Below are 21,628 nucleotides of genomic sequence, written 5' to 3'. Positions count from 1 at the left end.
GACCAGGCCCATCAATCTTTACCATTGATGAAATGATGTAGAGATTATTACATGTTCTGAGTAGGTAATAGAAATGTTAGATCCTTTAGTTTTAGGGGAGCTGAAGCCAGTAAAGAGGGGCGGCTGAGGGGTCTCATATTGGGACCGATTTTGGAGTAGTAACTAGAGAGTGTATACGACTATGTTAGGCCATGACCAAAGATGTATAAGTAGAGTGTGTACTTTAGCTACAGAACTTAATAGAAAATAGGTGTTAATTTAGGGGGACTGGATAAGTGACTAGAATGGTTTACATATATGCTTTCATCCAACTGAGGAGGCATTTGTGGTGAACTAACCTCTCACAAAAATACCCATTGAACTCATTACCAGATTGATTTTGAGCGTCTATGAATGAACCGGATCTCATACCAAGTGATATACCCATAGTCATAGAGAATATCGACAAATAGCGACCAGTTAGCTATATGCTAGGAGCGATAAGTTAGTTAAATATTTAATAAATAAAAATAGTATCTATAATTATATATAGTGTGAGGTTCATTGGGGAACACTAAAAAAGTGGGGAACAGTGGGGAACCGACTCAAACGAACTCCGATTGGACTCATTCCAGCGGCGTTGGAACCGGTTCGTCGAACCCTAACTAGGATCTTTTAACCCTAAACCATAAATCATAACCCCTAAACCCTAAATATATTAGGGTTTGGCTTTAGGGTTTAGCCTTAGGGTTTAGCTTTAGCGTTTAGCTTTAGGGTTTAGGGTTTAGCTTTAGGTTTAGCCTTTAGGGTTTAGCTTTTAGGGTTTATAGTTTAGATTTTACGGTTTAGCTTAGGTTTTAGACTTATTTTTTTAGCTTTAGGGTTTAGAGTTTAGGAGTTAGGATTTAGGGTTAAGAGATCTTAGTTAGAGTTCGACGAGCCGGTTCCAACGCCGCTGGAATGAGTCGAATCGGAGTTCGTTTAAGTCGGTTCCCCGCTGTTCCCCACTGTTCCCCACTTTTTTAGAGTTCCCCAATGAACCTTCCCCATTATATATATAAATATATAAATATATATATGTAATGTTAATGTTATACTTTTATATTTAAATTTGAAGTTTACAGACTAAATGTAAAATGCATGAATTAGTTTAAGAGTGCTGATAGAGGACTAAATGTCTTACCCATTGTTCCATCCCCACTTTTCCATGCACACCACCATGAACGTGTTTTCCTTGTAACAAAAACAGTTAGTTTATTTCATGTGACAATATTAGAGCTGCTTAGGGTAGTTGTGGGTAAGTAGTTAGTTTTCGACAGTTATTGTTGTAATCCAATGGGTAAGTGAAATCTTTAGCGGTTGGATGAAGAAATGAAAAAAGTCTCTAAAATCTCTTGATTATCTCTAATCTTCTGTAAAGGTTTTTTTCTTTCGAAAAAACACCAACCTGATATATATTATTTGGTATGAGAGTTGGTTTTTTAGTGGACCATCAAAACATATCAAACGATGAGTTCAATGAGTAAATATGTAGACGGGAGTTAATCACACGCAAGCTGGTATCCATACCGTTCTCACCACAAGGCAATTTAGGTCCACTAGACGAGGATATAGAACACCTATCCTTGTTACCGAACACACCCGCAAGTGTGGAATCCGAACGGGTATGCAACCGAGACAAGAACACAAACACACAAGAACAAGATTCAAACGTTAAAGATTTAATGTATTTCAATCAGAAGAGTTTAAGATACAAGATGATACAAGATAACCCTCTCACTAAACTCTCCTATGTTCACTGCTGTGTTCTCTGATGTGTGCTCACAAGTGTCTGTTGCAACAAGCTGCCTTTTATACCAACCCTTATCCATAGGCCACGAAACACCACTGGGCCCAAACAAGAGGCCCACGAAGAAGTGAATCTCATGAAGAACATGGGTTCTTCGTGGACTACTTTTAGCAAACAATATAACAACGAATTACTATGGTTCTTCGTAGTATGCAGGTTCTTCGCCAGAAGGAGAGGTTCTTCGTGAAGATGTTGTCAGCACATGCTGGGTTCTTCGTATGCATGGTTCTTCATGGTCTTTCGTGAAAGATATGCTGCACACATAACTTGCAGACACGCGGAAGCAGCAACAAGCAGGTAGATCAGCAACATGCAGAACGCTCCAAGACTTGATGGAGGATATCGAGTCTCGGTCTGCATTTCGTAGTGTGCTCGAACCGAAATGAGCCGTATCCACATAAATGCATCAACAAACTCCCCCTTGGATGCTGCTCATGAGGGTTCATTCTTCACGTTGTTGTCGGATCTTTAGATGTCTTCACATGTCATGGACAGGGAGTGTATTAGCAAACTCCCCCTTGAACGTTGCTCGTGAGACGTTGATCTTCAAATTTTAGATCTTGTGGTGTTGAGATGTGGTCAGCGGCAACTCGATCATCTTGATATCCTGATTGCGTCCATGTCGTGTCTTCATTCCAAGCTAGTCATCTAACATGTTCTCTTCGCCTTTAGCTGGTTCGATTGCCGCATCTGCACATACAAGAAAGCTAAACGCGCAATGAGAACAACCGCTTGGAATATAGTTAACATAAATAAACGACACACATGTTACCAACTCTCAATCAACTACCGACCGACAACAGTTTGAAAGTTGTAAAAATTTGATCAATTTAGATTTTAACTTTCAAAACTTGCTAATTTTGACTGTTTATGAAGATGCAATTGTTTTAGATTTCGAACAGGCTTCAGGTGGTAAAGACTCGAGATCCAACATCGGGCAATCAAAAAGAGATTTGAACTAAAATCTTTTTGGCTTTTATAAAGTTTATATTAAAACACACCTAAAATCTTTTTGGTATTTTTGAATATTTGAAATGTAAAGACGGAAAGAAGTAAATAAATATTTACAGACATTCTTTTTGCGAGTTTCGAGGGTAAGAGAATCATATCAGTGTACGGTCAGGCCAAAATCCTCTTGTTGTTCAATTAGTTAATATTAAGATAAGCATCCTATAACGATTATCGGTATTGTTGTCCACTTAAGCTCAACTTATCAGATGTACTCGTGGTTAGGGGATACGTTAAGGTATGATTTATACTTACTGACCGGGTTCATCCACACACGACACATTCTCGTATCAAGGTATGCACGAGAGTTCATCTTACTGGTGAGTATACCATTTATCATCTGTTTTCAACGTATATGATGTGAAATAATCACTTATTTGAGGATGAATACAAGCCCTATGTGATTAAATCACTTATTAGTGAGGAACTTGATATTCGATGCATGCAGGGCACACGAGCAAGTCCGTGAACAGGTTAGTACCATCGTACCGACAAAGAGACTAACTTGACTCCCGCATAAAAGCTGTGATATATTATCACTTATTGATTGGGACATGTGATTGTTTATCACTTATTGAGGTCGTATGCATCATGTCTTATATACATGTATATATGATATGTACACGTATGTATGGTATCATGGAAGATCTAAACTTGCGTCCCCGTTGTTTTCGGTAAAAGAAACAACCATGATACCCAGATGATAAACAAGATAAAGATCGTGTATCTCAGAACCTCGGCAATCTATCAAACTAAATTTCGGTACCAAGACTATATGCCAATGAGCGGTTCCCACACAGTCTTCGGTCGATTTAGGTTTATATCACCCTACACACTTTAAAATGATTGTGAGCCTACCGATACATCTTCTATAGAGCTGCTTATCATTTTTCATTTTAGGTTTAAAGAGGTTTCAACAGACCACTGATGTACTATCATGTTCTCTTTTTCTCGCCAGGAAACTCATTTTTGTTTTTCTGTTTTTGAAATTTTTCGACATTTTTGTATTTTTGAAAATTTTCAATGTTTTTGTATTTTTCGTTTTTACACCCCCTAAAATGCAAAAAGTACGAGAAATTAAGAAAAAACAAATTAATATTTACAAAAATGATTTTCCGCTGTTGGTTTTACTCTGGCTTGACCTTAATGCCGTTTACCATTAGTAAATAGTCAAATCATGATTTGTCAAATGCTTTGGTAAAAAGGTCGGCACGTTGGTCATCGGTGTGGACCTTAACAACATCGATATGTCTTTTATCAAAACAATCACGTATGAAGTGATATTTGATCTCGATGTGTTTGGTCTTTGAATGCTGCACAAGATTTCTAGTGATCTGTAAGGCAGCAGAATTATCAACGAAAATAGGAGTATATAGGAATTCAAAACCATAGTCGCGCATTTGTTGTTGGATCCACAGGACTTGTGAGCAACAACATGAGGCAGCAATGTATTCGGCTTCACAGGTTGATGTAGCTACACAAGTCTGCTTCTTGCACTACCATGTGACCAGGCGATTTCCTAAAAACTGACATCCAGCCGTTGTGGATTTGCCGTCGATTTTGCAGCCACCAAAGTCAGAATCACTGAACGCGATCAAGTCGAAGCTATCATCCCTAGGGTACTAGAGACCGGTGTCCGAGCAACCCTTCAAATAGTGGAAAATCCTTTTTACAGCTTTTAGATGTGAGGCCTTCGGGTTCGCTTGATAGCGAGCGAGCAGGCACGTAGGATACATATGTCGGGCCTCGAGGCTGTGAGATACATAAGAGATCCGATCATTGCGCGGTAAAGTTAAGAGTTGATGCTTTCACCCTTCAGGTCCGGAGTAATCCTGTGATTCTATGGAAGTGGAGTACCAATGGGCGTCGCTTCGGACATCTGGAAACGGCTCAAGATGTCACCGACATATTTAGTCTGATGGATGAATATCCCAGACTCCGTTTGTTGAACTTGTAGGCCCAAAAAGAAATTCATTTCCCCCATGGCGCTCATCTTGAATTTCTCCTGCATAACACGCTCGAAGTCCCTACACAAAACATCGTTAGTTGAACCAAAAATAATATCATCTACGTATACCTGAACCAACAGAAGATCTCCATCCTTTTCTTTAATGAAAAGAGTGTAATCGATAAGACCTCAGCGAAAACCATTCTCTAGCAGATAGTTCGATAAGGTTGCATACCAAGCTCTCGGTGCTTGATGTAATCCGTAGAGAGCTTTGTTGAGCAACCAAACCAGATCAGGATGAATAGGATCTTCAAAACCCAGAGGCTGTTCGACATACACCTCTTCTTCAACCACACCATGAAGAAATGCACTTTTCACGTTCATTTGGTAAACCTTGAATCCTTTGAAGGAAGCATAGGCTAGAAAAACCCGAATAGCTTCAAGACGTGCAACCGGTGCATAAACTTTGTTGTAGTTTATCCCTTCAACCTGACGAAAACCTTGAACAACTAATCTTGCCTTGTTTCGGACAACTACTCCACGGTTATCCTTATTGCATTTGAAAACCCAACGGGTGCCAATCTTCTTGTAGTTCTCAGGTTTCTCAACCAGTTTCTAGACACCAAGCTTCTGAAATTGTTGCAGTTCCTCCTGCATAGCTTCCACCCAAGAATTATCCTTTAACGCTTCTTTCCAAGACCTTGATTCTTCTTATGAGACATAACATGCGAAGGACCAATCATTCTGCAAACCCAATTCTCTGATCGCTGCATACAAGCCAACATTGTTGTTGTTTCTCAACTGATTTCTCGTCTGCACGCCACTTTGAACATTACCAATGATGTTTTGTTGAGGATGTGTATTATGGATTCTCGTTTCTGGATTATCCGTAACAGGAATATTTATACCCAGATTGTTGAAGTTGAGATCAACAACCAAATCAATACCCTGAACTGGCGAAGAGGATGATGCAGTAGCTTCAGCTATTTTAGGGTAGTACTCAGGAGGTGTAGCCTCAGAGGTACCATGCACAACTGTTGCAGGAGCTTCTTGATCTGCATCGAGAAATTCATCATCCTCTAGATTCGTTCAGTTCAGCAACATCGTGAAAATCCTCCTTCTCGAGAGCATTATTGTTAACTGATTATGATTCTTGATTGTTGACAATAATCGGACGAACCAACGATGAATCTGTTGCGTTGTCACTCTCGAAAAACATCTGTGTCGCAACATCTACTACTTCTTCCTCAATATTGATCGAATTGAAAAAGTCATCGTACTCAAACATCCATGGCTAACTTGGACATCTGACTGGCAAGGTGTGCCTCTGTACTCTGACTTTAGACCATTCCTCGATCCTTTTTGTTTCGAGATTCCAAACTCTTAAATTTGGGGTGGCATACCCAAGAAAGTTTCCCTCAATTGCTTTTGCCCCAAACTTTCCATCCGAATCGATCATAGCGCAAGGAGCCCCAAACGGTTCAAGAAATTGTAAATCTGGTTTCCGTGTGAAGAAGCTCGAAGCATGTCTTGTTTTATCTTTTTATTGTAAGGACTCGGTTCATCGTGTAACATGCAGAGGCCACAGCTTCACTCCAGAAAGGAATGGGCAACTGTGACTCTACCAACATAGTCATTGCAGTTTCGATCAATGTTCTATTCTTACGCTCAGCGACGCCGTTTTGTTAAGGAGTGTATCTAGCACTGAATTCATGAAGAATGCCTTTGGATTTGCAGAACTCCTCCATAGCATGATTCTTAAATTCAGTTCCATTGTCGCTGCGTATGCGTCTAACTTTCAAAGTATACAAATTCTCAATCGTAGTGATTAAGTTTTTGATAATTTCGAAAGTTTCACTCTTGTGTGCCATAAACGCCACCCAAGAAAATCTGGAATAATCATCTGTAACCACAAGGCAGTACGAGTCATTACTGATGCTCTTATGCTTGACAGGACCGAACAAATCCATGTGCAAGCGTTCAAGCGGCAGTGCAACTGTGTTGATCTTCTTTATCGGGTGCGATTTCTTCCTTTGTTTTCCTTTTTGGCAAGAAACACAGACGTCTTGTAGATGAAAGTTTTTGACGGAAACACCAGTCACTAACTCATTCTTCACCAGATGATTCATTTTCCTTAGGTGAATGTGTCCCATCCGCTTGTGCCAAGAGATAGTTTCCTTTTCTGTGGCTTTAGAAACAAAACATGTTACTTGAGCAGACGTTGTAATTGCTTGGCTCATATCAAGGATATATAAGTCATTAATCCTTGGTGCAGATAAGAGAATCCAGTCTTTGGGGATCTTGAAACCGGGGTTCAGCACATAACATCCATTAGCATCAAAGTGCACCGAAAACTTCTTATCACAGATTTGAGAAACACTTAGAATATTGTGATCAAGCTGTTGCACAAAGTTGATCTTGTCAAAACTGACAACCCCATTGGATATCATTCCTTCACAAGTAATATATCCACCTTTATCTCCAGCAAAAGCAACATAACCTCCTCTAATAGATTTGACGTCGTAGAGAAGTCTCATGTCGCCGGTCATGTGCCTGGATGCCCCACTATCAACAATCCAATGACTACTGATAGTTCCTCCTGGAACACCCTGCACATGTACTCAAATGATCAGTTGGAGATGGGGACCCAAGCCTTCGTGAACTTGGGTCTTCCATTTTCATCGACAAAAGTTATTTCAACTTCGCGATGATTTGGAAATGGTGATGCTCCCCCTGAGTTTGTGACTAATTTAGGTTTCCATGTCTGTTGAGTTTTACCAGTTTGATTGTTTGAAATTTTAACTTCGTGATTGTTTGAAGTTTTTGAAATTTTTGAAATTTCTGGTTTGACTAAAACAGATTGTTTTTGAACCACATCGGTTTTAAGAGCCTTTTCAATTACCTTGATTTGCTTACGTTTCTGTTTCTTCTCCCTTTCTTTCACAAGACGGGGATCTTGTTTTGAGGAAACAGATCGCTTTTAGTAATTTTGCTCATGGGGAACATCGGCTTTATCCTTAACTTATGAAGATATAGACAAATTCGAATGATATGTCCAAATTCACCACACTCGAAACATGATCTTCGTTCAACAAACCCCGAAGTATCATGTTGATATCTCGTTGATGAACTTTGTGATTTCGAGGTACTTGGTCCTGAACTGTTTTGACCACCTCTTTTCAAAATTTTAACTTCCTTAACATGATCTATATTAGACTTGGTTACAAAAGTTTCAAGTTTATCGGTCCCATTCGACTTCACAAAGTTCACCATTTTGTTCTTTCTCTGGTTTTGTTCCTTTCGACCTTGAGTTATCGATTTTCCTTTTGGTTTGGTGTGATTTTGCTGAATTTTCTTTGTTGGTAATTTCTGGTTTCCATATTGTTTTCGAACTTCAGCTTTTGGAATCGGAGGACATTGTGTTACCACAACTCGTGAACTCGACTCTCACAAAAACTTACTTGTCGAATCCTCAAAAACTTTACTGATTAAAGATTGCTTTACATTTTTAATCGGAAAATCTTTGTTTGAATAAACTTTATTATCACCAACTAGAGTGTATAGCAAATTCACACTCTCAGACTCTTGTGCAGAAGTGGACTCAACCCAAACAGTCTAAGCAGGTTTTGCGGAAAGATCACATAGAATGTGATTCTCGAGAGGTATGTCCTCTTCTTTGATAACTGCATCAGACTGTGCAGAGTCAGTATCATCAGATTCATCATCTGAAGAATCAGCATCCTCAACAATGACTGGAGGATCCTAATTTTGTTCAGCAGTTGATACTTTCGTATCCACTGACACATCTGAATCTGATGATACTTCCTTTTTGTAGCCGAGTCCAGCTGTGAATTCATCAACATCTAAAGGAACAGATGGCTCAAATTGAGGTTTATCCTCCTCATCAGGCATTGCGGTATAATTGTGTCTAACAGGTGGAGGACACTTCTTATATCCAATGCACGTGACATCGTTCTTCTTTTTCTGTATGTCAATGATGTGATCCAGTACATACCTATAGTTTGAGTAACTATCTAATCTAAGCTGGATCACCTCATTTTCACACTTGACACAGGCCAACTCTTTTTGTGCTTCTTCGAGCCTAGTGATGTAATTGTTTATAGCAATTTGTTTTCTTGAATCTGTTTTTACTAGCTCGGACTTATCTTCTCTTAATGTGTCAATTACCTTCTTAAATTCCTTTTCATGATTTTTACGGAACAAGTTGGCCTCTGTGCATTTCAAAAGATCCACGATCAAACTTTGATTGTGGATAAATGTCACGTCAAACTTGCTTTGCAAATCATCATATTTGCTTTGCAAGTTAGATCATTTAGCACCTAAATCAACACAATTATCACCTTTATCAGATTTAGGCTCATCAACACATACCTTACTTGAAGAACTGCCAACATTAGCCATAAAGGCTGAATGATGAGAAGAAGAAGAATAAGCAGCTTGATCCACCAGAATTGATCTTCTGTCATTCCCTGCTTTAGCTTCACTCAAAAGCTCCTCAACATCTGCAACAATGGTCTCATGTGACACTTCATCCGTACCGTCTTCTCCTGAACTTGAGGATTCCTCATCTGAGCTTCCACTATAACCAGAACTGTCTTCATATGAAGATTCTCCACCACATGCTTGTTTTAGATCATTGACAACTTCAGCAAAACAAGCTGTTCCACCCTAATCACCGCTACCCAGTTGAATTGACCAGTCACAACCTTCATTAACTTGTACCACAAGAGCTAGGTTGTTGTTTGATGGGCCTGCTTGATGAGAATTGTTTGCAGGCATCAAGGCATGTTCATTATTCCTGGTCTGATTCTGATTTTGTTGATTGTCTTGATTTCTGAACGGATTCTGGTTCCCATGCTGAGCTGGCTTCGTACATTCACGTTTGAAATGGCCTTTTTCTCCACAGTTGAAGCACTTGACCGTTTGCTTATCGAACCCATACTTGGTATCTTTCTTACTTTCCAAGCTGGTTCTACCAGTTCTTTCCATGAAGTCTTTTACTCGCCTCACAACAGTAGCAAATGCCCACTTGATAACCATCAAATCCATTTCATCCTTATCTATCTGCTGATAATCTTCCTGAGTCAAATTGACGTTTCCAGTTTGCCCTGCTACTAACCCACAATTGGTGCTCACCAAAGTGTTTAACAGCTCCATATGTTCCTTTGCCACCTCAACACTCACTTTTGAGAAACTTGAAGTGTCTAGCCGAACTATGTTTGGATTGGTTGGTTGACCAGCATTGACTGTTGATGAAGTGTTTCCATAACAGGCTTGTTGTTGACCTTTGTAGTTCGGATCAAGAAATGATGGTACTCCAGTAGACTAATAGCTTTGCTCTGGGACAGCTGGTTGTGGTGTTCCATACATATCGTGCTCGGGACAAATGTCGTTTGTAGTTGAGCATGTTGAGCAGGTCTTGCAACCGTGCTGGTACCCCCACAATTTCCATAGTACATCTCAGTATTTTGTGGTCTCGGCACTCTTTTAGCCTTCCTGATTTCCTCTTGATTTTTGTAGCTAATGTGCCATTATACTTCAAAAATCATGGATGTTGATTGTAGCTAATGTGCCATTATACTTCAAAATCTCCAAGAAACCACTCCATTGAGCTGGCAATGCATCGGCAAACTTTGCGACCACCTCTTCCGGAGTTACCACAACCCTAAAATTACCTATTTCACTCAGTAAATGTTAATATCGACTTGTCATATCTCCCAGCGACTCCCTTTCCATACACATGAAGCCGTCAAATTCCTTTTTGAGCAGATCATGTCTCAGCTTGCGTGACAACGCATTTCCTTGACCTCTTGCCTTTAATGCATCCCATAGACTTTTTGTCGTTTTAAATCCCACAAACTGATGATAAATATCTTTGTTTAAGGCTTGAGTTAGAATTGAAAATGCTTTCTTTTCTAAATCACATGCCTTCTTATCATCGACAGAAAGATCTGCAAATGTCGCAGCATTGGAACCGGCTTCTTCAAGTGCTTGATCGAAGTCCATGGTAAAAGACAACCACAACTCCGTGTTTTGCCCAAGAATATACGTATGAAATCTCTCTTCCCAACCGGGATACTCATTCATATGAATGAGCTTTGGTGGGCGATTGTTACTACCGGTTTCATTTTCGCCCAAAAGAAGACTTTGAATACTTTGGTTTTGGTTTGTAACAAAGGCCCACTGATTTGCTTTAATTGAACTCGATTGTGCCGATGACGAGGGTGTGGGAATCTGAGCCCATGAAGGAACTAAGCCTTTACTGGTATACATATCCGCATTAGGATCAGGTTTCTAACCCCACCAGTATGAACTCATATTTGGTTGATGTTTAAAGACAAATGCTTGAAAAACCAAATTAAACAAGTTTAATATGAAATGTAAACCTTCTGTTGAAAAGCTTATATTCATGAAAAATATGTATCCACGAAAGACTCCCAGACGAAGAACTAGGAATGATTTGTGAGAAATGGATTTTGTGAATAACCAAAACAAGACAAAACACTTTGTTTGTCTTTGACTCAAAAATACTCTTAGTTGACCCAAACTTTCGTGAGAATGAAAGATAAGTGAAGAATGTTTTTCACTTGAATGAAGAATGTTTTTTTCACTTGAATGAAGAATGTTTTTCACTTGAATAAAGAATGTTTTTCACTTGAATAAGACAAAACAATGGTTCTTCACCTAATAAGACAAAGCAGGTTCTTCACCTAATGGGTTTTTCGTGGGCCAGAACAAGGCAAATCAGTTTGTATATGTTTGACTCAAAGGTTTTTCGTGAGGTACAAGGACAAAAACAAGTTTTTCGTTGACACAAGGTCTTTCACAAGGGTATGGAAGGTTGTGTCAGTAGGTAAAAGTTGGTGAAAAGTTGTGAGAAAAAGGAAACCTTATCCAAAACGTTGGTGAAGAAACCTTTTGAAAACCAGAGGATTCCAGTTAAAACAACTCACTGGAGAAATTTTCGGAACATGATTTTGCACAAAAATTTCAAGAAAAACCCTACACTAACATGTCTCCATGTACTCAAGGTTCTAATAAAAATTTTAAGCAAAACAACAAGTTTTTCAAAGTTTTAAACCATTTTTCTTTTAAAAACACATAAAGTTTCTGAAAAAGCTTCAAGAAAGTGTTCGGAATCTCGACATACGGCTCAGTTTTAACAAGGATGAGAGCCAAAGCTCCGATACCACTTGTAGGTCCACTAGAGGAGGATCTAGAACACCTATCCTTGTTACCGAACACACCCGCAAGTGCGGAATCCGAATGGGTATGCAACCGAGACAAGAACACAAACACACAAGACCAAGATTCAAACGTTAAAGCTTTAATGTATTTCAACCAGAAGAGTTTAAGATACAAGATGATACAAGATAACCCTCTCACTAAACTCTCCTATGTTCACTGCTGTGTTCTCTGATGTGTGCTCACCAGTGTCTGTTGCAACAAGTTGCCTTTTATACCAACCCTTATCCATAGGCCACGAAATACCACTGGGCCCAAACAAGAGGCCCACGAAGAAGTGAATCTCACATAGAATATGGGTTCTTCGTGGACTACTTTCAGCGAACAATATAACAACGAATTACTATGGTTCTTCATGGTATGCAGGTTCTTCGCCAGAAGGAGAGGTTCTTCGTGAAGGTGGTCAGCACATGCTGGGTTCTTCATGAGCATGGTTCTTCATGGTCTTTCGTGAAAGATATGCCGCACACATAACTTACAGACATGCAGAAGCAGCAACAAACAGGTAGATCAGCAACATGCAGAACGCTCCGAGACTTGATGGAGGATATCGAGTCTCGATCTGCATTTCATAGTGTGATGGAACCGAAATGAGCCGTATCCACATAAATGCATCAACAGGCAATCTATTTGTTTCTCCATGAATTGACAATTGCATATTGATGAGTTCTGTAGCTTAAATTCACATGCTACTTGTGACAACCTGCGCATTCGAGGTTAGAACTTATACTTATTTTTAACGAGTTATTTATACTTAACTAAATTATAAGTTTATATTACGAGCGATAAATTAGAAACCAAATGTTTATCCCTTTTTGAACCGACTCGAACCGTTGAATCAAAGCGCATGTTTCCCTTGTCGATTTTATATTATTTTTTTCTTTCTCTCGCCGCTACTCATGTAGTGTATTTGATGTACTTAGTCTACGCGTAACAAGTAACTCGGTAACGAAACATATATTTTATTTATGACTTGGTAACCCACACCTTTACCAGTTAATCAACCCGAAACCCCATTGCCTTGTTTATTCGGCCCACTCAAACCGAGCCCTAGCTACCACCCCATCTTTCTTGTTTGGTTTTGGCCCAAGTAAAACAAATCCAAGCCCAATTGTTGTTTAGGTTGTACACATACAATACAGGTGTGCGTATTCCTGTTGAACTCACAACCACATAAACAAAAACCCTAACATCCTACTCCCTCACGTTTTATGGCAGTAGAACCCCCCCTCTCTTCACGTCACGACCCTCTACCTCTCGGTGCTCCCTCTCTTCCTCGCTCGAGCTCTGTCTCTTTCACACCTTCTTCGGTTAGTGTTGTTATATGTTTTAGTTTCAAGTTCTTGCACTACATGGCTGTGTTTTTATCTATATTATGGTTCTTGGTGTTAAATGAATGATTGTATGTTAGAATTTTGCTGGAAATCAAGTTTAGATGGTATTTTGACTGTATAAGTGGTTGATGATTAACTAGGGTTTTTATTGCGGATTGAAACTTGTTGATTGGTGAAAGTATGTAATGATCATGTATGAGTTATTGTAGATTATCTTGGCTGTGATTGTGTTTATTATAATGATATTGATGTGTTATGATGATAAGGTGTGTCTAGGGTTCATGAGAATCAAGAATGATGCGTAGATATGCTTAAACGTATGTAAGTTGTCTAGGGTTTAAGGTGATTAATGATCTTGAATGGTTTTGGGTAGAATCTTGTTGTTTTAATGTCATAAGTGACGTATAGGGATGATAATCCGCTGTTAATAATCATCATGAGTCGTTGGGTGCACTAGTTCTTCGGCTGAGGAGGTCGGGTAACGACTAGAGCTGAAACAGAATCTGTCTAGGATTCTGCAGCCAACTTCAGTTGGTTGTAAACGGACAGTTATAAATCGAAAAAATTGATTTTCTGAAGTCTAAAATATATGTTTTCGAAAAACGAATCAAATGGCCCTGGAATCATAATTTTTTGAGGTCGTTTGCTATTTTTAAAGATCCGTTTTGTACAGCAGCAAAAGCTGTGTTTTTTCTGCAGAAAATGGGTGTTATGTTTTTCATCATAACTTGAGACCTGTATAGAGTCAGGTCACGAAATTTGTACTGTAGATGGCCACAGATGTCATTGTAATTCTCCAACTGGAATTTTTGCAATCGGACTTACGACGAATTTTAAATGAATTTTTCCGTGGATTGCAGTCAGAAAGTGACGAATCTAATTGCAGCCCGATAAATAATTTTTATAAAATAATTGATAATGAATTGGATTCTGAAATTTTTACACAACAATATATGGATCGTTTAAAACAGTAAAAATTTGGGAATTTTTGGAATAAGTTAAATATTTTATTAAAATACCCGAAAACAGCCCAGTTTCGGATGTTTAAGCTGAAATGATATAAGTAGTGATTTGCGTGTCTAATTGTCAGCTATGTTATCTGACAACGATCCAACTTGTTATATGTCAATGAAAGTGTTATGTGAAATATCGTATGCTTGCTGGTGCGTAGTTATAGGTGGCATGTATATATGGGTGTGAACTGTTAAAGTGAGTGCATGTTATGTGATAGATGCGTGTAGGAACTACGTGCTTTGTTTGAAATCACTAATAAGTTAAATGGTAATCATACTAGGACGTGATTGACCAACCCCGACCATTAGCTATTTTTAAGAGTCCAACCGAGCAACCAAAGGTGAGTTCAAAATTTCTACAAGGCATGGGATTCCCGGTGGTTTGGGAATGGGCTAACGTTAATTAGGAAACCTGCGTATTCTCCTTGGGTAGAATACGTACTCCCACCCTCTTGATTGAACGGTGACAAAATTGAAACCTGCGTGTTTTTCTTGACACGTACTTCCACACCCTCTTAACTGAAGGGTGACAACATTGACACTAGACAAAACTCTATCATTAAGTGCCTCATTTTTATATCGACTTAATCGCCGAACAATGGCCAACGGGTCACTAGTTAAATAGCGCTATTATGTTTGATAAGCCTCACACCGTGCCGCAGAGGACGGGATTGGACTAATGGATCTGGTCACCTAGTCAATGATGATAGACATTGACGCATGGCACATAAATATAACTACAGTCAGTAGTCGATATGGTAACGGGTCTAGTGGATTACATGGGGAAGCCCCCACTGGTTATGGTTTGGGAAACAAGGAACTGGTTAAACTCGTGGTTTTCGAACAACTTATGGTTTTTGGAACAACACTAAAATGGACAACCAACTGTGAACACACTCAACTTTGTTGTTGATTCATTTCTATATGCCTTGCAGGTCATTAGGTGCTTATATGGAGCTTGCACAGGAGGAAGAGGAAGAGGTCGTTGTGGGATATGGACTGTTGAGTTCCATGTTAACTTATGAACTTTTAACTTGTGTTTTGGGTTTTGAACTTTATGCTTCTGCTGATAACTTAAACTTGGTTGAATTGTTTTGACACTAATTATATTGTTTGGTTTGGACTTTTATTTACTTAATATATATTGTTCAATATGATTGGTAGCTAGATCCTGGTCATGTCACGCTCCCTGCGGTGATACTCCGCTTGTGGATTTTGGGGGTGTGACAGATTGGTATCAGAGCCATTTGTTATAGTGAACTTGATTTTAAAAAGGGGAAAAATCTTTTTGATATAAAAACCAGACTATAACCTGTTTAGTGCTCGACGATCCACAACGACGCTTCGCTCCACGTGCAAGGCTCAACACACTAGGTGGTATGATTTAAGTTTATATTTCTTACTTGCTAGATCACTTTTGTCTGGTGTGATGTTTTTTGTGTGTTTATTTAGGGTAGTAGCATGCTGTCTATTAGCCCTCCTGCGTTCTTTATGACACACAATTGTTTACTCGAAATTTAACAAGTGGTGGTCAAATTCTTTTCTGATTTCTCGTCACCCCGCTACGACGACTCTTTATGCATTCTATCTATTTACACGCATATCTCGACATGACGTCGCCATCTGACCCTCCGTACATTCGGTTTGCACGTCAATGTTCATGAAGACCAGACCTGGCTCAAACGAACTCGGGATTAGGAGAACTATATCCACGCATCTCTGTTGACGAACCTTATCATCTCCACCGGTCATCGTTACCAGAAACGAAGCAGTCATAGTTACACGTGTTCGTTGTTTTGCAACTCGAAACCCTACCAACCAAATTTTGTTTTGGACAAGTGATATACTTCCGCGACCGTGACGCAACGAACTTCCCTTTCGTGCCATGCCGCCATACACGACTACTGGAATTGCTTCTAGACAACAGATTAGTTGGTTGAATTCTTCGGTTATTGTTGGACTCCTGTTTTCACTAAATTCTTCGTATGAACCTCACCAATCCCCTGTTTCTTCGATTGGCAACCAATATAATGAAACGCTAACAACCATACCATGATTTCCACCAATCACAAGATTACCCCCCCCCCCATTACCTTGTTGGGTGGTTAATGCTTATTATACTTGATTTACTCCTTCGTAAACCCAACTTAGTGAATGGATGCCCTTACTGATGGGATAGTCTTCAGGACATTCGATGACGGAGACATGGATCACTCAACCTACAGGCGAACAGGATAATCTATACGCTTACCTGACCGACCTTACACTACAAGAGTCGTATTTTTTTTATTCCATGATAGTCTTCTTAAATATGCGGAATCTTTGCACTAGCTTTTGTACCACACATGATTGTTGATTTATGTTATGACTAATTTCTACCATTTCCTTAGACCAAACCGTCATTATGTTACCACAATGACATTTCATTCTCGCTTCTCCATGCAAAGACACCGAAACGAACACCCTCTAGCATAGAGAGTTTGGAAGGCTCGACTCTTGATCCTTGGTGATCACTCCTTGAATCCTTGAGGGTGATGATGTGTTGTTGATACGATTATACTCTCTTGAACATGTTTTCGCGTCCTTTCTTTGGAACCTCACGACTACACAGACGTATTTTGGATTTATTCGCACGGCCTAAGGAACTACCCCGAATTTGGTTGCTTACCGACTCGATGAATCACAAACACACCTAAGTTCATGGATCCAGGTGAACTATTCCTCCTTCGCATGTGGGCGAGTCCAACGACTTTTGATGGAAGTCTCAGTGAATCTTAACACTACAAACTTGTACGACAATCATGCTGCTATGGCAAATCCTTGTTCCGGTTGATTTAACTTCGTGACATCTCTTTTGATCAACGGCATACTTTATCCTAACCATATACAACATGCGCACGACCAGTTGTACTATCGACTTCAGGTAAACCCTGTTATGGGTTCTTAAACGCTTACTCATTGATTGCGACTACCCTTTCTAATGTTTCCACATCCATACATGATATACTTCTGAACCCTACGACCGCGAACACTCGCTTGGACAGGTTACACTCCACGAACGTTACTCGCTGAGCAATGGGCCATAAATATGATGATACCATAAGTACTGTCCTTTGATCTGGATACGATCGATATAACTCCGCTGACACGCCATTCGAATTTAGTCTAACCTGATGAATATGTCACTTGTTTTCTCTGACGACATCCTAATCTACTTGAAGAGCTAGTAGGGATCCGAGCGACACCCACACCTTACCATGGAGCTCCTACAACACAAACAACCTTATGTTAGTTTCCAGCGAACGACTTTTGGCGTTGCGAAACCCGTTTTCTCGATCGTATGCACAAACCCTCGTAACTCTAAAGCTTGCTCAGGAATCCGCATTCCAACAGTTGAAGGTCAAACCCTGTAGTACACCCATTCTTTCGTTACCAGAAGGTACAGATGATTTCGTTGTTTATTGTGACGCGTCCATCCAGGGACTTAGTTGAGAAGGTCATCGTATACGCATCACGCCAACTCAAGGTTCACGAAAAGGGCTACACTACTCCCAACTGGGAGTTGGGAGCAGTAGTGTTTGCACTGAAGATATGGAGACATTACTTGGACGGTACCAACTGCACCATTTACACCGATCACATGAGTCTCCGGCATATCTTCGATCAGAAGGAGTTGAACATGCGACCGCGTCGATGGGTCGGACTCCTTAACGACTGCGAATGCGTAATCAAGTACCATCCAGGCAGATCCACTGTGGTGGCTGGCACCCTCTGTCATGAGGAAACCAAACCTAAGCTTGTACGTGCGTTACAGCTTACCATTCACTCCAGTCTTCCTACCCAGAATCCGCAACACCCCGGGTCGAAGCATTGGAAGAAGGGAACCTTTTTGCTGAGTCCATGCGGGGCTTGGAAAAGCGACTTGAACCCAGGGAAGACGGTACTCACCACTTCATGGAATGTAAATGGGTTCCATCTTATGGGAACCTACAAGAGCTTGTGATGGATGAAGCACACAAGTCTCGTTACTCAGTGCATTTTGATTCTGCCAAGATGTACCAAGATCTCAAGACTCTGTACTGGTGGCCCCACATGAAAGCTAACATAGCAACCTATGGTAGTAAATGTTTGACCTGTGCTAGGGTCAAGGTCGAATACTAGAAGCCATCAGGCCTACTTTAGCAACCAGAAATCCCGACACGGAAACGGGAGCAAATTTCCATGGACCTTGTTACTGGCTTACCTAGATCTCAACGAGGAAACGATACCATTTGGGAAATAGTGGATCGACTAACCAAGTTTGCACACTTCCTAGCTATAAAGGAAACGGATAAGTTCTCTACCCTAGCAGACATCTACCTAAAGGAAATAGTCGCGGGGCACGGGGTGCCAACCTCCATTATCTCTGATCGCGACCCACGTTTTGCTTCTGATTTGTGGCAGGCGATGCACAAATCCTTTGGCTCACGTCTAGACATGAGCACAGCATATCATCCGCAAACGGATGGGCAGACAGAACGCACCATCCAAACTCTTGAAGACATGCTCCGAGCATATGTAATCGACTTTGGTAACGGCTGGGAAAGGCACCAACCTCTGGGGGAATTTTCGTATAACAACAGCTACCATACCAGCATCCAGGCTGCTCTGTTCGAGGCCTTGTATGGACGGAAATGCCGATCACCTCTATGCTGGGCAGAAGTTGGTGACAGCCAAATCACTGGTCCAGAACTCGTCGTAGACACAACAGAAAAGATTGCCCAAATACGACAATGAATGGCAGCAACTCGTGACCTTTAGAAAAGCTACGTTGATAAGCGCAGGAAACCGCTCGAGTTCCAGGTTGGGGATCGTGTGCTACTTAAAGTCTCACCTTGGAAAGGTGTAGTTTGTTTTGGTAAACGAGGCAAATTTAACCCGCGATATGTCGGACCTTTCGAAATCACTGAGAGAATTGGCAAAGTGGCCTACAGACTGAATCTGCCTGAAGAACTCAGTGGTGTTCACAACATATTCCATGTGTCGAATCTGAAGAAGTGTCTATCAGATGAGACCCTCATAGTTCCTTTCAAGGAGCTCACTATCGACGATCAGTTGCGATTTGTCAAGGAACCAGTGGAAATCTTGGACATGGAGGTCAAGATTCTCAAACGCACCAGGATACCCATTGTTCGAGTTTGTTGGAACTCCCATCGTGGCCCAGAGTTCACCTGGGAACGAGAAGACTAAATGAAACGCAAATATCCCCAGTTGTTCAAGAAAGGTGGGTCCACTACTGAGGCATAAGCTACTGCGGAATTTCGGGACGAAATTCCAAACCAACGGGGGGATGATGTGATACCCTAGGAAAACCAGGAAACCACGCAACACAACTAGCTTCCTCAGTGACTATGTACAAAATTTCGGGATGAAATTTCTTTCAATTTGGGGATGATGTGACAACCCGCGCATTCGAGGTTAGAACTTATACTTATTTTTAACGAGTTATTTATACTTAACTATATTATAAGTTTATATTACGAGCGATAAATTAGAAACCAAATGTTTATCCCTTTTTGAACCGACTCGAACCGTTGAATCAAAGCGCATGTTTCCCTTGTCGATCTAACACCACTCTTTTTCTTGTTTATTTGTGACTCGCTTTTATATTATTTTTTTTCTTTCTCTCGCCGCTACTCATGTAGTGTATTTGATGTACTTAGTCTACGCGTAATAAGTAACTCGGTAACGAAACATATACTTTATTTATAACTTGGTAACCCACACCTGTACTAGTTAATCAACCTGAAACCCATTGCTTTGTTTATTCAGCCCACTCCAACCGAGCCCTAGCTACCACCCCATCTTTCTTGTTTGGTTTTGGCCCAAGTAAAACAAATCCAAGCCCAATTGTTGTTTAGGTTGTACGCATATAATACATGTGTGCGTATTCCTGTTGAACGCACAACCACATAAACAAAAACCCTAGCATCCTACTCCCTCACGTTTTATGGCAGTAGAACCCCCCTCCCTCTCGGTGACCCTCTACCTCTCGGTGCTCCCTCTCTTCCTCGCTCGAGCTCTATCTCTCTCACACCTTCTTCGGTTAGTGTTGTTATATGTTTTAGTTTTAAGTTCTTGCACTACATGGCTGTGTTTTTATCTATATTATGATTCTTGGTGTTAAATGAATGTATGTTAGAATTTTGCTGGAAATCATGTTTAGATGGTATTTTGACCGTATAAGTGGTTGATGATTAACTAGGGTTTTTATTGCGGATTTAAACTTGTTGATTGGTGAAAGTATGTAATGATCATGTATGAGTTATTGTAGATTATCTTGGCTGTGATTATGTTTATTATAATAAAATTAATGTGTTATGATGATAAGGTGTGTCTAGGGTTCATGAGAATCAAGAATGATGCGTAGATATGCTTAAACGTATGTGACTTGTCTAGGGTTTAATGTGATTAATGATCTTGAATGGTTTTGGGTAGAGTCTTGCTTTTTTAATGTCATAAGTGACGTATAGGGATGATAATCCACTGTAAATAATAATCATGAGTCGTTGGGTGCACTAGTTCTTCGGCTGGGGAGGTCGGGTAACCACTAGAGCTGAAACAGAATTTGTCTAGGATTCTGCAGCCAACTTCAGTTGGCTGTAAACGGACCGTTATAAATTGAAAAATTGATTTTCTAAAGTCCAAGTTATATGTTTTCGAAAAACGAATCAAATGACACTGGAATCATAATTTTTTGAGGTTGTTTGCTATTTTTAAAGGTCCGTTTTGTACAGCAGCAAAAGCTGCGTTTTTTCTGCAGAAAATGGGTGTTATGTTTTTCGTCATAACTTGAAACCTGTATAGATTCAGGTCACGAAATTTGTACTGTAGATGGCCACTAATGTCATTGTAATTCTCCAACTAGAATTTCGTCAATCGGACTTACAAAGAATTTTAAATGAATTTTTCCGTAGACTGCAGTCAGAAAGTGACGAATCTGATTGTATCCCGGTAAATGAATTTTATAAAATAGTTGGTAATGAATTGGATTCCGAAATTTTTACAAAATAATATTTGAATCGTTTAAAACATCCTGTAAAATTTTGGGAATTTTTGGAATAATTTAAATATTTTATTAAAATACCCGAAAACAGCCTAGTTTCGGATGTTTAAGCTGAAATGATATAAGTAGTGATTTGCGTGTCTAATTGTCAGTTATGTTATCCGATAACGATCCAACTTGTTATAT

Source organism: Helianthus annuus, chromosome 15 (assembly GCF_002127325.2).
Source record: "Helianthus annuus cultivar XRQ/B chromosome 15, HanXRQr2.0-SUNRISE, whole genome shotgun sequence".
NCBI classification, from domain to species: Eukaryota; Viridiplantae; Streptophyta; class Magnoliopsida; order Asterales; family Asteraceae; genus Helianthus; species Helianthus annuus.
The sequence above is the reverse complement of the archived record's forward strand: the minus strand, read 5'-3'. Positions refer to the sequence as shown.